General features: G+C 42.2%; 1 long non-coding RNA gene across 1 annotated transcript; it reads right to left on the bottom strand.

Moving 5' to 3' along the window:
- Positions 1-362: 362 nt before the first annotated feature.
- Positions 363-16877, bottom strand: LOC120369530. Its single transcript, XR_005583206.1, has 3 exons — positions 16550-16877; positions 16177-16275; positions 363-1044 (listed from the first exon to the last, which is right to left on the bottom strand). It is a non-coding gene; the product is annotated as an uncharacterized LOC120369530 (long non-coding RNA).
- Positions 16878-16958: the final 81 nt, after the last annotated feature.

Raw genomic sequence — 16958 nt, 5'->3', positions numbered from 1 at the left:
CTGTACGCTGGTCACCTTGATAGTGCCAAGGAAAGAGTCAACTACTGGCGCAGCAGGTGCAGAATGACTACTCAGACTGAAGGGATGCTGGCAGTGTTACTCACTAGATTGGCTCTCAGTGAGAAAAATATTCCCAAGGTTATAGCTGCTTGTTGTTACTGAATCATATACATGAAAGGAAGGGGAAAAGTTGTTGCCAGGGCAGAGGAGCAAGGTGAACCAGCTGTCTGATTAAATTGAACAGCCACACGCAAGGGCTATTGAACAGCCATACACAAGGGCTGTGGCGCTTTGCTGCTGAGGTAGGCCTTCCACCTATGAATTCTGTAATGCTTGCTGCAAACTAATAAAGATGCTCAGAGTATCAAAAAACAGAACTTTATTGTGTGCCAAGAAACAGGAAATAAAATGAAAGTGCAAACAAACATGTACCAGGTTAAAAAACTTTTACCAACACTATACAGAGTAAATTATAAAATCCTATCTGAAAATGGAAGTAAATAGTGAACATTTATGACCATGTATATAAAAGCTACAACAGTATAGTAGATTACATATACACCAACCTGGGATTTTTTGTCAGATCGGTACATGTGTAGGTATTTTTCTTTTTGTTGTCCAGCATGGAGAGGTAGGGGTAAGGAGGTACATCATGGTGCCATGTGGAATGTTGGGGGATATAGGGAGTGCAGCCATGGAGTTCTCCAAGCACTGGAAAGTTTGCTGAGTTTGGGCATGTATGTCAGTAATACTTCTGCAACATTTGAGTTTATTCCCTGAGCAAAGTCATTATCTCCTGGTGTATTTCCTGATGCGTCTCAGTCCTTTTGCCTCTCCTGCAGCAACCATTCTCTCCATTCTTGGTCCTTCTCCATGGTCATGTTCAGATGGGCTCTCCAATCCTGCACTTATAGTCTGAAGCTATAACGAATTGGAGGATCTTGCAGAACATATCCTCCCTAAACCTCTTATTTCTCCTCCTGATCAGGGTCAGATGTTGAGCAGGCACGGAGAGGGCACCTGACAAGACCATCATGCCAGAAGCTGTTGATTAAAATATACAAATGCACCATTAGATTTACAATCACAACAATCAAGGAAAGATAAGTCTCAAAACTCCTGTACATTATTCCCATAAATAGGAAATGCTTACTGACACTTTAGCTTTGGAACACCCCACTACAGCACCACTCTGCAGCTCAAACCATGGTGAGTATGGCCTAGTAGGGAGGAATGGGGGTGTTCTGTTCCATGAAAGCTATAAACATTGGGTGCCCCTCCCTGGGTATGGGTATAAAGAAAGTGTAATGAATACTGGCATTGTTTTCACAGGCAATGGTGATTTTGGATGATATCTCACTCCTGAGGGTGACAAAGTCATAGAGGATCCAGCTGCTACTGGTGTCCCAAAGCCACCTGTGGCCATATACTGCTAACTTGTTTACTGACATGGTGCCAGGCAAACTCATCGTAGAGTGGTATGGACAATCTCCAATTGCCGTGAAAGAAACAAGGCTGCCATCCCTAGAAATATTCAGGAGAGGATTGCAGAGTATCTCTATGAAAGTTTCATTGAGATCTCTCAAGAGGATAAAATGGACATCTCTATTTAGATAAACAAAGTACTCCACATGCCCTTGCCGAGCCCAACAAGCTGAGTAAGTGAATAACAGATGCTGACTCTACTGCTGTTTGTTCTACCTCTGCCTAAGCACGGGACACTAGTCTAATGTGGATTGTGTAATTGGACCACCATACCACTCTTTTTTAATTTATTCCCTAATATTTTATTTTGTAGCATTGGATCTGTAAAGCAACGAAAACTCAATATGTTTGTTTTCTAAAATTATAGGTGGGGTATGTGCTGTTTTTAAATGGGGAGGAAAGATGGTGGGAGGGAGGGAGATGGGGTTTCATGAAAATGAAAAAAAAACATTATAAGGAATATTGCATCTACACACTTACTCAAGCGCCTTTCCCCTACATCAGCGGGCTCATTAGCACTCACCTGTCAGGATTTGAGCTCTTTTATGGATTTTTTTAAAGGGGAAAAAAAGGCATTTGACTGTGTAGAGTGGCCTGGGACACAATTATGGCCTTTATAAGACCAAAAATACACCATCCAACAAACAAAACTGTTTATTAATGGTAAAATATGTCTTTCCCTTTTAATCAAATGGAACCTGACAAAGAGACTCTCTGTCTATTTTATCTAGTAATTGGGCCATTTGTGGAAACTATGACACGTTTCAAATTACTGGAAATGAATATGAGTTAGCAGTGAGATTATAAAATGGCATTGTAGTCCAATGAACTCTTGGTGTTTACTATACAATCAAGTCCCTCATTCCCCAGTAGAACTATCATTTGGCTAGTGTTCAGTTTACATACTGAATTTAAACAAATCTGGGGAAGATTTCAACCTGAAATAGTGGCCCAATTTAAATCCCCCCAAGATGGAATAAATATTTGAGGGCTAAAGTGATCTTAAACCTAATTCAAAAACTGAAAATTAATCCCATGCTGATCAGTTTTAGGAATGAATCTCCTCATAACAGTTATAGGAAGGCTGTTGCTTCTCAAAATAAATATCCTCCCTAATCTCCTATGTCAACCACAACTGTTTCAGAGAATTTAAAACCTCATTCTTTAATAAGCTTCACAAGACCTTTTCAAGGTTCATTTGGTAGGCAAAAAACAAGAATTGCTGTTAAAAATGTATAGGCCCATTGAGACATGGGAGAACTAAATCTCCCTAACTTAGGCTATATTTCTGGGCATCCCATATGGAGTGTTTGGCAGCATGATCCCAGGGAAACCCAGGACTTCAATGGCTCCAGATTGAACAACAGGCAGCAGGCCAAATTAATCTGGCAAACCTCCCATAATTCCCAGATGATCTACTACTTCCCTCAAGTCACACAGAACCCAATTACAGAGTCAGTATCAAACTCGGAGATAAAAAAATTAAAGATGCAAAATCTCTTAAAATGGGCAGTTATTCTGGACTGTGTTACTAATTTTTCTCTGAGCATGAATAATTCAGCCTACAAAGAATTGTATATTGCAAACATTTACTAATAATGATATTATAGTGCCCTTTGAACCACTGAAACATATTCCTGACAGACACAGGTTTTATTTTATTATATTCAAGCTAGGAATTCCCATTAAAAATGAACACAATTAGACAGAATCCTAGTTTTATACACAGCAAGGAATCATCATTTTTATGTGGAGCAGGTAAATACAATGTATTTCTTTGGCTATTAGGTCTTGAAACCACTTCCCTAACACAACCCCAGACAAAGACATCACAATGGACAGAGGTACATGTAATTCCAGTTCACAGAGGAGAAGAAATAAAAATCCTGGGAGAAATTCATAATGTTATGGTTAACAATAACTCAAGGCAGATACAATGTTATATTGTACATAGAAATATTATTTCTCAGTACTTGTATGATAAAATATGTAAAATAAAACTATATAGATGTAAGAAGGGCTCCTATGTAACTCCACTTTTTTTAACTCTATCATGTTACTTCCTATTCCAATTCTGGTAAATTATATGCAGCACTAATAGGAACATATTCACGGTCTTACTCCAAAACACTGTTTATTAAGGACTAATCTGGGAACTCATTTATACAAACCTATTAAAAACACAATTTTTGTTAACGTTTTCACACACACACAAAAGACATCTTGATTTTCTGAACTAGTGAGACTACCTAACTGTACTAGCCTGGATCACGCTCATTACAAAATAATAATCACTTACCACAGGGCGAAAAGAGTACACATATTCAAAGACAAACAAATACTTCTTTATAAAAAATGCTGACTTTTATTGGCAACTTTATTTCCTTGACTTAGGGTCTTGACCTTATACACAATGAGGGGGTGATGAGCATGTAAGGAGCCTTCCACTCTTGCAAGATCCTACGGGCAGAATTGCAGTCAGGGGAGTCCATTTAAAAAATTCAGTTGTGGTGAAAGACACATGATTGCCAGATCCTGGAAACAGAAGTCCTCAGTGTATTAACAGAACTGGTGCAGAACAGGCTGTGGCAGTACAAATCATGTACTTGGTTAGAGCAGTGGTTAGAGCAGAAGTTGGTAATCGGGTACTAGAGTCTGTTCCCTCATTACTTCCCAAAGGAAACTTGATACCCCAAAAGGGGCAGAGATGGGTAGGAAAGGGGGTGAGACCATGATCCTGCCCCATCTCCACAGCGACTCCAGGATCAGGAACAGTGCACAGAATGGTACACAGAGGTTGGTAGCAGGGGGCACTCCCCCAGAGTGCTGGGGGATGAACTTGAGGAGGAGGAAAAGGAGAGATGGTGCTGATGGGAGAGGTTAGTGACATGATGGGGATGATGGGCAAAGAGGGTAATCATAGAAGGCACACTATAAATGGACTGGGAACGGAGTCCATGTGGATGTCAGAGGGGCCAGGGAGAAGACAGCGGCAACGGTCAAAATGGAGATGACAGCAGAGTGAAGAAATCTTTGTTGACAGAGGCTATATGGAGGAAGAAGGCCATATTTTGACACAGCCTGGAAGTCAAGGTGAGAGAAAGGGAAGTATCAAAGAGAATATGTGAGTGTGGGTAGAAGCATCAGCTTCAGTGACTGCGGAAATGGTCTTGCAGTGCACATTGACAGAAAAAGAGAAGAGTAGGAAGATTCTGGAAGGGAAAGCAGGATTTCAGCTTTACACATACCAGATGAAATCCTGACCCCATTAATGTCAATGGGAATGAGGAGTCAATTCCCACTGACTTCACTGAGGTCAGAATTTCACTCATTAAGTTAAAGTTCCTGACAAAGCCTACAGGATGAGATGTCAGAGAGACAAGTGAAGAGGCAGGGTTGGGTGGAAGGAGAAAAACCAGAAGCAGAGAAGTAGTTTTGTAAGGGCATGGCTACACTTGCAAATGTAGAGCGCTTTGAGTTAAACCAGCCTTCATAGCGCGCAGTATGTCCCCACTGACAGGTGCAAGCGCACTGGCATGGCCACATTGTGCGGCACTTCCAGCAGCATTGGGAGCAGTGCATTATGGGCAGCTATCCCACAGAGCCCTCTTCCCATTGTGGTGCTGTGGCTTGTGGGAAGGGAGTGGGGAGGGCGGGGCATTCTGGGTCCTGTCCCAACGCCGGTGATGCATCGATTCGCATCCCAGGAATCCCTGTGCTTCCATCCACATTTCCATGCAGTGGAAAATATACTTTCTAACTATAAGGATAGTTAAGCACTGGAATAGTCTTCCAAAGCAGGTTGTGGAATCCCCATGTCTGGAGGTTTTTAAAAAACAGGTTAGACAAACAACTGTCAGGGATGGTCTAGGTGTATTGGATCCTGCCTCAGCACAGTGGGATGGACTAGATGACCTCTCAAAGTCCATTCCAGATCTTTATGGTTCTGTGAAACACAGGAGGGAAGAGTTATAGGAGGAAGTCGAAGGTGGAAAACAGGTCCTGAGATTGTGGGTATAGGATTTATGAGGTTTTCAAAAGTAGTGCTGCTTGACCAAGAAAATGGCAGAACTAAGGTCCTGATCCAAAGCCCACTCTTGTCAATGGGCTTAGTATCAGGCTCTAAATGAAGAGAGAACAAATTTGTAAATCAAGGAAGTCCACACGATCATGGGAGTTTCTCCACAAGCATTCAGCAATGCAGTAGAGGAAGCAGATGTTGTAGATTATTGCAACAGATTTTGTGGTGGAAGGAGTTAAGGGTAGTGGAGAGATTAAAAAACAGGAATTCAATGATTGAACCAATGAAGGAGAGGGAGAATAATTTTAGGAAGAGGAGGCAGATAAGTCATCAACATCAATGGATTGGAGGCCATGGAAAGGTTAGGTGGAGAGATGTGGACTAGGAAACAAGTGTGCAATGATGAAGAAAATGATGTGGGTTGCCAGAAATAGGGAACATGGTGATATAAAGATCAGAGACAGAGCAGTGCTTAATGAAGATAGAGGTTTAACTTACATTAAAACATATGTCATGTGACAAATTCATCAGGCCATTTCTTTAACTCCAAAACTGTTGTAAATCCTTCAGTTCCTCAGACATGCACAAAACATCCCAATGTGAGAAAGCAAATGCTTTTTGGATACAGCGTATTTTGTTTAAGGCAAAAAGTGCACAGTCCTCTGAGTCAGTGTCAGAATAGTCCTCAGAGACAAAGGTCTTTATATGAGTTTAGAAGCTGTAGAAATAGCTGATAGTCTGTAGGTGGCATCAGCAGCCTCTGAAGACTGATGTAAATCTATATCCCTTTGCTGGAGTTTTACTTTATTAGAAGCATTATTTAGAATTAGTGCCTGCCTGAGACTCTGACCAAAATATCTGCTGTGTTCTTTTTCTACCAAAGGAAATTAACATCTGTTTAATGGATTAAAAAAGAAAAGTCTATACACAGATATGAAATAGCCATCCATACTAGTAAGGGCACTGATATAAAAATATAGAATTTTTTTGTTATACACAGATATTGTTACTCTGAGCTTTACTGGTGCATTATTCCCTAATGGCACCTGAGCGGCTGGCTAGTACCATTATCACATGTCCTTGTTATTTCTGTCATTATGCAGCATAAGCTTTAACTACCGATTGAGGGGGGAGAGTACTTGTTTTGGTTAAATACGCAACATGTCCTCTGTTGAAAGGACTACATACTATACTTGCTGGGGTTCCATTTCTAACTTCTTTGTTCCTATGATGTACTGTACCATGTTCACATCTATCAATATTTAAATTGTTTATAAGTTATATATCCTCTACATGTGCTACTGAACACTACAAATTTACAATTGCAGTGTTTCCATTTAAATTTGAGGCAAACAGGCCTCTCAGTAGTAGGCAGTTAATGTTGTGTTATTCATTTTACAGCACTAACATCCTCTGTGGTTGATGCATAAAAACTGCAGGTAGTTTCTGAAATTTTCTACTGTACTGCAAAAAGATGCAATTCTTGTCACAACCCCTTTGCAAAGCAAGCTTTTTTTTGTCTAGTAGAATATCCACGCATGGCAAGAAATTACTATTAATTGAATATTTTCAAATAATTATTGTTTAAGCCTCTCTCTACGATTTGTAAACCAGACTAGGCTTTTCTAGTCTAACTCCTTTTTAATGCACCTGACTTTGACCAAATCTTGCACCCTCTAAAAAGGGATCCTCTGCTGTGTGTTGACACATTTAGACGAGTAAGACATATCACAAAAATGTATGTTTCTCATTGGATATCCGATTGTTATAAATATATGAATATAAACGGGGGAAATGTAAGTTAAGTTCTGGGGGCAGTAATGGAGAGTGATTTCAAAATAATTAAATAAAGCTGATGGATGGGAATGGATTTGGGTTTGATTCATACTCTGAAAGTAACTATGTTCAGATGTTCTGCAAACTGAATTGCCCAGATTTAGGATTATTTTTCTGTAATGCATGTCAAATGCTATTTTTTTTAAAGTCCTTGGATATTTTTGTGGTATATTCTCTGGTTCAAAGAACAGAATAGAACACACACTGTCTGTAGGCCCAACTAGATCCCTTGTAGAGAGAGAGCAAGCTCTTAAGAGGTAATTACCAAAGTAGAGTACACATGGATAATTTGACAGACCAAATTCTCTCCTGCCACAGAGTTTCACTGAGCAGAGCAGAGACAGGGAGCTAGTTACAGCTCCCTGACTCAGAGAACCAGAGTGTGTTGGCCCCAGCAAGAAGAAAAAAACAGCCAATGGACTGCTCTAACTTATGGAATCAGTGGATGATAGACATAACTGAGCTCCACTCTACCACTCCCTGTTTCTGTCCCTATAATGTCCCTTTTCTCCCCAACACACTCCATATGGTGGGGAGAGGGATAGCTAGTGCAGGAGCCACCTCTGCAAGCTTTGTGGCAGTGAGGAGTTCTACACCACTTGAGCCAGAATCAGACCATCTTGGACTGCCTGAGTGATTCAAAGGGTCCAGATCTCAGCTGAGAATCTGGACTTATTTCTTCACTGGGCTGGCAGGCATTCTGTGAAGACTCTTGGAGCTGCTGAAAGGCCAAAAGGGAGTATTCTGTTGTAGAATTGGTCATTGCTCATGCAGAACCTCAAGTATTTTTCAGTGGCTTGGTGTGAAAGAAATGTGGAAATAAGCACCTTTAAACTGAGACCCACAAACCAATCTTGTGGACTTAGGGAAGGGTTAAAACAAACTAAAGTTATCATATAGAACTTCCGTCTGACAAAGTGGGTATTCACCCACGAAAGCTTATGCTCCAATACTTCTGTTAGTCTATAAGGTGCCACCGGACTCTGTTGCTTTTTACATATAGAACTTGAAGCTTTTCATGTACCTCTTCTATTTTCTTAACTCCATTGTGGAATGATGTCTGGCTTATTTCCTTGGAATGATAAATAAATAAGAAAATAAAGCTGAGGGACTTCTTGTGGAGTGCCATAATGAAGGAGAGACTATTTCCATAAGACAATATGGAGGAGTGGACATCCTCTCAATTTACAGGTAGTCTCACTGATATCACATCAGATTTACTACTCATTAGAAGATGCTCTGGATAAAGTGAAAGATGACGGCTTTGACTTTTCCATGACTGCTATTCTGTTTGGAGAAAGGCTGTTTCTTAAGAAGCTGTTGATACAGATCATCTGCATTGCTGGGAAAAGGACTACCTCTGTTACACCCGAATGGAGTGGATTTCCTCTTCAGGATGGTATGCAAAAGGCTCAAGGACTGAAAGGAGGCGCACCTGTCCATTATCTCAAGAGTGTCTTCTATTTTGACAATTAACAGGTTTGGGCTTTCAAATAGCATGTCCTCTGTTTTAACCTTGACCTCAAAAGACAGGGTGGTGTTCTTCAGTCAAAATTAAGAGTGCATTGTAACTGTTACAATTGAGTTGACTGCAGTGTCATGAGTGAAATACACCACTACAAAGTATTTTTTCCCATTCAGAAACTAAGGCTTTGATATTCTCTCTCTCTTCATCTCTAGAAGGTGCTACAATCGTAGGAGAAGCTAATCAACAAACAGAAGTAATATTTCCCCAACAACACCTGAAATTTTGCAACACAGTTGTATAGTTGGTTATGAATATGATATGCTTCTTAAAGCATCCATACTCTTTGCTTCGTTTTCTTGTGGCACAGATTTTGAAATCTCTCCCAGCTTCTGATCCTCTTGGTAAAAAGTAACACAATGAATGATTCTGGAGCAGGTGCTGATAAAAATGCTTTAACCTGTATTGAAGAATCTGATCTATTTTATCAGACTAGTGTGGATGCAAGAGTGAGCCAATATCCCTGGTCAGCTGCAGGAGACATTCACTTATTGTCTTTCTTACGTAGCTCTACGATATAGATGCATAGATTCCAAAGCCAGAATGGACATCCAATCTTGATTTAAAACTTGTCAGTGGTGTAGAATTCACCATGACCTTGGGTAAATAGTTACAATGATTAATTATCAATAGGCTATCAACTGATGGGTCTTTTCCTAAACTACCAAAAATTGGATATCCAGATTTTCCACCATTCTTAGAAGGTCTTGAAAGCTTCTGAAGTCACAGAGTGGCGAGATCAAAGAAGATATCATATTAGCATGAGTAAAAGAAGAAGAACGACATTGTAGTGGTTCTTGTTCTCCATCCACCAAATGATCTGCATCCCCAGCAGACAATTCTGTTGTGTATAAATGGACCTCAGGTGATGATATCCTCACTAAGGCAGCAGATGGTTTCAGTAGGTTCTCAGAAGAATGAAAACATTCTCTTTGTGGCTTTCACAAGAAAGCTAACCTTACATGACTTACTGCTGAGGGTGGAGCCTACATGAGCCAATCTGCCCAGGAAGCACAACATCTAAAGGGATGAGGTGGCTGCCCCCACTGAATAATAACATAAGTGGCTGCAAGGGGAAATAAAAGGAAGAAGGAGTCTGGGGTCTGAGAAGAATTGTGGGGCAGGCATGTCTCCTTATATAACTTCACACCAAACGGTCAGTCCATGATTTCCAGAAGTTCTAATATAGATGCTAAGTCCTTTGGCATGGCTCAGAGTAGGGATCGATGCTGTCAATACTTGAAGGAGATAATATTATTTTTAAAATTTAAACTTTCAGCAATCACATTTTTATTGTCATTATTTAATACCTGTTGACCTTACTGCAACAGGAACCATATTTTGAACTTTTCACAATTCTTTTCACAAACCTCCCATTGACTTCAGCACCAGTTTTGCCTGAGTAAGGTCAGTATTTCGTCCTGTGAGCTCTCATTAATGGGAAATTAGACCAACATTTTCTAAAATGGATGCCTAAAGAGAGGCACCTAAATAATTGGGCTGATTGTTTTCATAGGTGGTGAGTTCCCTTAGCCTTCATTAGAGTTTGAGTGCTCAGCACCTTTGAAAATCAGGACACTTATTTAGGAGCCTATTTTAAGCACCCAGGTTTGAAATTGTTCACCTCAGATTTCATTTAAATATTTTTCTGTACCATAATATGAGAATTTATGCACTTAACCTCACAAGTTTGTTGTGAGAATATTATCCCCATTTTACAGATGAGGAAACTGAGGCATGGAGAGGTTAAAAGACTTCTCACACAGAATGTAAAATTAAACTCTGATCTCCTAATTCCCGTCCAGTGCCTTAATCACAAAACCATCACTTCTTTCTATCAAGATTAGATACATATGACCTGGTAGTTTAGGCACAGGACTAGGAGTCAGAAGGTCATGGCTGTAATAATTGCTTCTTGTAGGGACTTGGACTTCTTTTTTCCCATTTTCTTCATCTTTAAAGTGGGAATAACAATTGTCACTTACCTATCTCATAAGGCTGTTGTGATAATTAACTGAAAGTTTGTAAAGTACGATATAATTGCTAATCTTGTTATAGATAAGCTGCCCTGGCAGTCTATAGTGCTGCCATATAAGGGTTATATGAGTTAAAATTTGTTATTAGGTCCATTATTCTAAGGCTGCCAGGATCTTGGAGAATTGCTGAGGAATAACACTCAGTCACTGGAGAAACTGATGTCTCACACTATTTTTGAGCAATTTCCTTTGGCCATTGTCAACACTGACATACTTTGAAAGTGGATACAACTGTAACACTTCAGAGTAGGGAGAAGGTTACCACAATTCAAGGGCTTTTGAGGAGGGATCTTGGGTATTCCCACACACTAGTGCATTAAAAAAAAATCTACAACTGGTTGTACAGTTGGATGACTTTTTATTTTTTAATAAAAATTATATAGCTGCCTGTGGGTTATATGTGCTCCTTGTGCATCAAAAAGCATGGAAGAGACTGAAATGCACAAAAATACTCAAAAACCAGTTATAGGAATAACTACTGCAGCATACCCTCAGATTGTCAGTGAAACCCTTGTGTTGAAAACCACACGAGGACTTTAGCCACACAATACTATTGATCAGAGCCAGGCAGCTACATAGTACCTCATATCAAGATGACGAGTGACAGCACATACTTAACATGCAACAAAAAAAGGAAAGTGATGTTGCTGGGAACTGTGGGTGTTTAAAACCTCTAAATGCCAAATGGTTTATTTGTATGCCTAAATATGGGTTTAGATGCCTGGCTTGAGGACCCCATAAGAACATAAGAAAGGCCGTACCGGGTCAGACCAAAGGTCCATCTAGCCCAGTATCTGTCTACCGACAGTGGCCAATGCCAGGTGCCCCAGAGGGAGTCTATCAGCAATGATGATCATGATCTCTCTACTGCCATCCATCTCCCTCCTGACGAACAGAGAGAGGGGACACCATTCTTACCCATTCTGGCTAATAGCCATTTATGGACTTATCCCCTTTTAAACATTGTTATAGTCCTAGCCTTCAAACTCTCCAGGTAAGGAGTTCCACACAAGTGACTGTGCGCTGCATGAAAAAAAACTTTTTTTTTTTTTTTTTTAAACCTGCTGCCTATTTTTTTCATTTGATCCTCCTTCTATATATGTATTATAAAATAAAACTTTTTTTTCCACTTTCTCTTCTTTCTCATCATTTTATTTTTATATATTTATATCCCCTCCCCCTTCTTTCTTTTCTCTTTTTCAGAGTGCTAGCCTCTTTTTTCTCTTTAATCTTCCCTCCCCCCTCTCCCTAATCCTAATCATTTTAGTTTTGCCCTTTTTTCTTTCTTTTCTAGTGCTTTTTTAATATTTTTTTGAGGGACCACATCTGTACACAGGTTTGAAAATTGTGGTTATTTCCCTTAGTGCTCAATTTTGTATCACCTGGGATACACATCCTATTTAAATATGCCCCTACTGGAGATGGTCAAACTTGTTCTCAAAAAATAGGAAGCAGACTAAACATTTTCCTTCCTATTCAATGATGCATTCTGTAATTACACAGAAGCACAATAGAAAGCTGGACTTTACTCCCTTGCTTTGCTGTTTTATCTCTCCATTAACATGTATAATTTTACAATAATCTTTCCATTGACATTATGTGGAAGTTGGAGTTTACTCCTAGCTTTAGAAAACAGGTAATTATAGACTTCATTTTGTTTAATGATTGAAACAACCTTGGTCTCATTGTAACTAGATAACTAAACATTTACTGCTACTGATAAAAATAAGCTAATAAAATACACCTTACAAATAAAAACAAGGTGGATGGTCATATATCTTTTATGGTGCCTTCTTTAGGCTGTGCATAAACAGAACAAACCTTTTTACTTTTTTCCCCCAATAAGTCTTCTTACCTTATTTTCTACACCTAGTGAATCATTTATAATTTTTTTTATTTTCAACCCACAGACTAATGCAGCATCAGTCATACTGCCACATGGATTTTGTTCTTTTATGTTACAGCATTACCAGAGCTTGAAGGCACAGAAATTAGACTACCATTTACATTAAACCACACACACAAAACCTTTTCAAATAACATTTCCAGTTTGACTTAATACCTTCAAAAGCAAGAAAATTCAAAGTGAAGCCTGAAACTCCATCCTTAATTCAATGTATTGTTCCAAGCTACTGCAGAATTTATGGTATAGTATATAAGATCACACAGTATTTGAAGACCCTGCAAAGAAATTTCAGGTTCAGCCTTTAATTTCCTTACTTGTACTGGGTTAAGGAAGGCTCTTAAAGTTAGACTAAATTAAACCACATATATACTTATAGTTGTTTTTGTTACAAATAAAAATGATCACACTAGGCCTGTCACAGGGTGGCTGGCCCCTTAAACTGAAGTAGATCCAGCAACGTGTGCCAGAACAAGTGCTCCCAGTTGGGTCGTTAAGGGGGCAGGCTGTACCTGGGGCTATAAAAGGTCAGAGGGAGACCCAGACCTAGTCTACATCTGAAACTTAGCTATGTCACTTGGGGGTGTGAAAATTTCACACCCCTTGGAGACAGAGTTAAGCTGACCTAAGCCGCAGTGTAGCCAGCACTAGGTTGAGAGAAGAATTCTAGCTACCACCATTTGGAGAGGTGGATTTATTACAGCAAGGAAGAATCCCTTCCATCACTGTAAGTATACGCCACTGTAGCATTTCTAGTAGAGACATAGTACGAGTGAGGGGAAATTGGCTGAAAGAGGGAGCAAGCTAGTAAACTGCCGAAAGCAGGAGTGCAGGACTGCCAGAGTCCCTGGGACAGGGCCGGCTCCAGACCCCAGCGCGCCAAGCTTGGGGCGGCATTTTGCCGGGAGGGCGGCAGGCGGTTCCGGCGGACCTCCCGCAGGCATGACTGCGGAAGGTCCGCTGGTCCCGCAGCTCCGGTGAACCTCCCGCAGAAATGCCTGCGGAGGGTCCGCTGGTCCCGCGGCTTTGGTGGAGCATCTGCAGGCATGTCTGCGGGAGGTCCACCGGAGCCGCGGGACCAGCAGACCCTCCACAGGCACGTCTGCAAGAAGTCCCCCAGAGCCGCGGGACCAGCGACCGCCAGAGTCCCCCCGTGGCGCGCCGCCCTGCTTGGGCCGGCGGAATTCCTAGAGCCGCCCCTGCCCTGGGAGGGGAAGTGTGTCACAAGACAGGGTTACTCCCCAGCTTGCTAAGGACTTGCTGCTATACCCAGTCTCTTTTAGGCAGTCTTATTGTCCAAACTTAAACAAACCAATTCCTCAGCTCACCCTTTACGTTTTGGGCTCTCACTGCCTCCTCTCTCAGGGGACTTTGGCAGTCCTGCTACTGCAGTGGTGGGCAAACATTTTTGGCCTGAGGGCCATATCTGGCTATGGAAATTGTATGGTGGGCCATGAATGCTCACAAAATTGGGGGTTGGGGTGTGGGAGAGGGTGAGGGCTTCAGCTAGGGGTGTGGGCTCTGGAGTGGGGTCAGAAATTAGAGGTTCAGGGTGTGGGGGAGGAGCTGCAGGCTGGAGATGGAGCAGAGGGGTTTGGCGTATGGGAGAGGGCTCTGGACCGAGGCAGGGGGTTGGGGTTTGGGAGGGGATATAGGCTCTGGGCTGGAGGTGTGGGTTCCAGAATGGGGCCAGAAATGAGAGGTTCAGGGTGCAGAAGGCTCTGGGCTGGGACACAAGGTCAGGGTATGGGGGAGGGGCTCCAGGCTAAGGCTGAGGGGTTCAGAGTGCAGGAGGGGGCTCTGGGCTGGGGCAGGGGATTGGGGGGGTGTGGGGTGGTGATGGCTCTGGCTGGGGGTGTGGGCTCTGGCTGGAAATGAGGGGTTTGCAGTGCTTGAAGGTGTTCCGGGCTGGGACCAAGAGGTTCGGAGAGCAGGAGGGGGATCAGGGCTTAGGCAAGGGGTTGGGGCACAGGAGGAGGTCGGGGTACAGGCTCCAGGTGACTCTGGACGCTGCCGTCTGCAGGCGCCGCTCCCGCAGCTCCCATTGGCCGTTGGTCCCAGCCAGTGGGAGCTGCAGAGCTTGTGCTTGGGATGGGGATAGCGCACAGAGCGTCCTGGCTGCCCCTATGTGTAGGAGCCAGAGAGAGAACATTCTGGTGCTTCTGGGAGCCGCATGGCAAGGGGCAAGCCCCTTACCCTGCTCCCCAGCAGGAGCTCAAGGACCGTATTGAAAGGTCTGATGGGCCACAGTTTCCCCACACCTGTGCTACTGCCTGCAGTTTCTCTCTCTTAGCCAGTCCCCTCTCATTGTGTCTCTCTCTGACCCTTTATAGCCTCAGGTGCAGTCCTGCTCCTTAATCGGCCTAACTGGGAGTACCTGTCCTGGCACAGTAGGCTGGGTCTACTTCCGTGTCCAATCCTCCTATCTCTGAAGAAATGTGAAAACTCCCTTTGACTTCAATGGGAGCAAATTGGATTTCATGTATATGAGGTGACAAAGCAGATAAGTTTTGCTGATTTGTGTCCATTGTAATTCATTACTATAAGCAAATACATAATTACATGTAAGAACATGGAGTTGTTGCCAAGGATTTTCCACTTCAACTTGTTTTGTATCCTATAGGCCATAACGCATATGTGTATTAATATTGAAATGTGCGTTAAAATGTACTTTTAAAAATGAAATACCTCTACTTGTTCCATATTTTAATGCCTAAAAGGCCAGGCCTACATTATAAACCAACTGTGAAAAGGCTCACTGAACAAAAGCATTTTGAGTTGTAGGAACACCAGTGATTTTGAAAATAAAAGAAGAAGCCTAATGCTTCTTCCATTTAAGTCAATGGCAAGACTCTCATTAGACTTTAGTTGCAGGGTTAGCAGATCAGTTTGAAGTACTTACATTCAAAACAACACTATATCAACTCCTTTCAGGAAGAAAAACAAACATACAGTAGGAGATGAAATGTCACCAGATTAGAACTATGATTCTTGGTAAAACATGCATGCAGTTGAACTCCTGGCAATGTAAAAATACAGATTTCAATTCTTTTAGGATAAAATAAGAAGCTGCATTCACAGTAACATAAGCTTAGAGGTTACACCCTGCTGTAACAACCTTGTGTGTTATAAAATACAAGGCATAAGGTGAAGGTTAAAGTCCTAGGAGACAGCATAGGCTGCTTTCACCCTGATTTCTGACTAGAAAGTCTTTTGTTCTCTGTCTCAAGCGCCAAGGTTTTTCATTTTATTTTTGTAATTCACCAAGTTTTTTGCAGTGCTTTAACTACATAATGCAAATCCCTAAATATTCCTCTTTTTAAAGAAATCTCAGTAAGGAGGGAATTAATGTTAACAGGCCACATCATACCTCCTGATCAGAGTGCAGGTATGGATTGTATCCCTCCTGTGCAGAGGAGACAGTCAGCTACAGATGGCAGGCTGGGAGGTTCCATGTTGAGGGTTAACACTGGAGGAGGGAAACAGGGCAGTATCTAGAAACATTTTCAATTAGCAATAATCGCGCCTCGGATTAAATTACAACAATGTGAATCCCAAATCATGTTACAACTCCACCAGACATAGCAGCAGCCGGGACAGTAGTGTAGACCACCCCTCTGCAACATCGTGGTTAAAATGCTGGTAGCTAGTGGCACTTCAACAGCCTGTTGCTACACTAGTACCTGTGTACAGAAATGCAGTCTTGGACAACACTTGTGTAATTTAACCTGAGAAATACTTACTTTTAAAATAACAAAGCAAGAAACTTTATGTCGCTGATGCCGGTGGGTGTGGAGCTAGGTCACACACACACGTTCAATGGCAATGCACTTTGAGAAGAAAATGTTTCGGAGAAGGGTTGAGTGAAAAAAGTATAGTGGTTTCGCCTGCCCAGCCCGCCCCGGAAACCAGCCTAGGATACTGCCTAGAGGGGCAGCTGCTGTGGGTTAGAGTGTGTTTCTTTGTCCGTCCGTGTACGTGCAGAGCGGTGTCCCCAGCGCCTGTGCTTGGCCAGCGGCTGGTCTGTGCACAGCCTGGGCCTGCGCTCACTCCGCACCAAGAGCTTCCCTAGCCCGGGAGGCGGGGCCGACCCGCCCTGTCTCCGCCCCGCCGCCCGCCCCAGGGGGACTCGCTGCCGGCCCGGGCCTAGAC

This window comes from Mauremys reevesii, linkage group 7, assembly GCF_016161935.1.
Source record: "Mauremys reevesii isolate NIE-2019 linkage group 7, ASM1616193v1, whole genome shotgun sequence".
Classification (NCBI taxonomy): domain Eukaryota; kingdom Metazoa; phylum Chordata; order Testudines; family Geoemydidae; genus Mauremys; species Mauremys reevesii.
The sequence above is the reverse complement of the archived record's forward strand: the minus strand, read 5'-3'. Positions and strand labels throughout refer to the sequence as shown.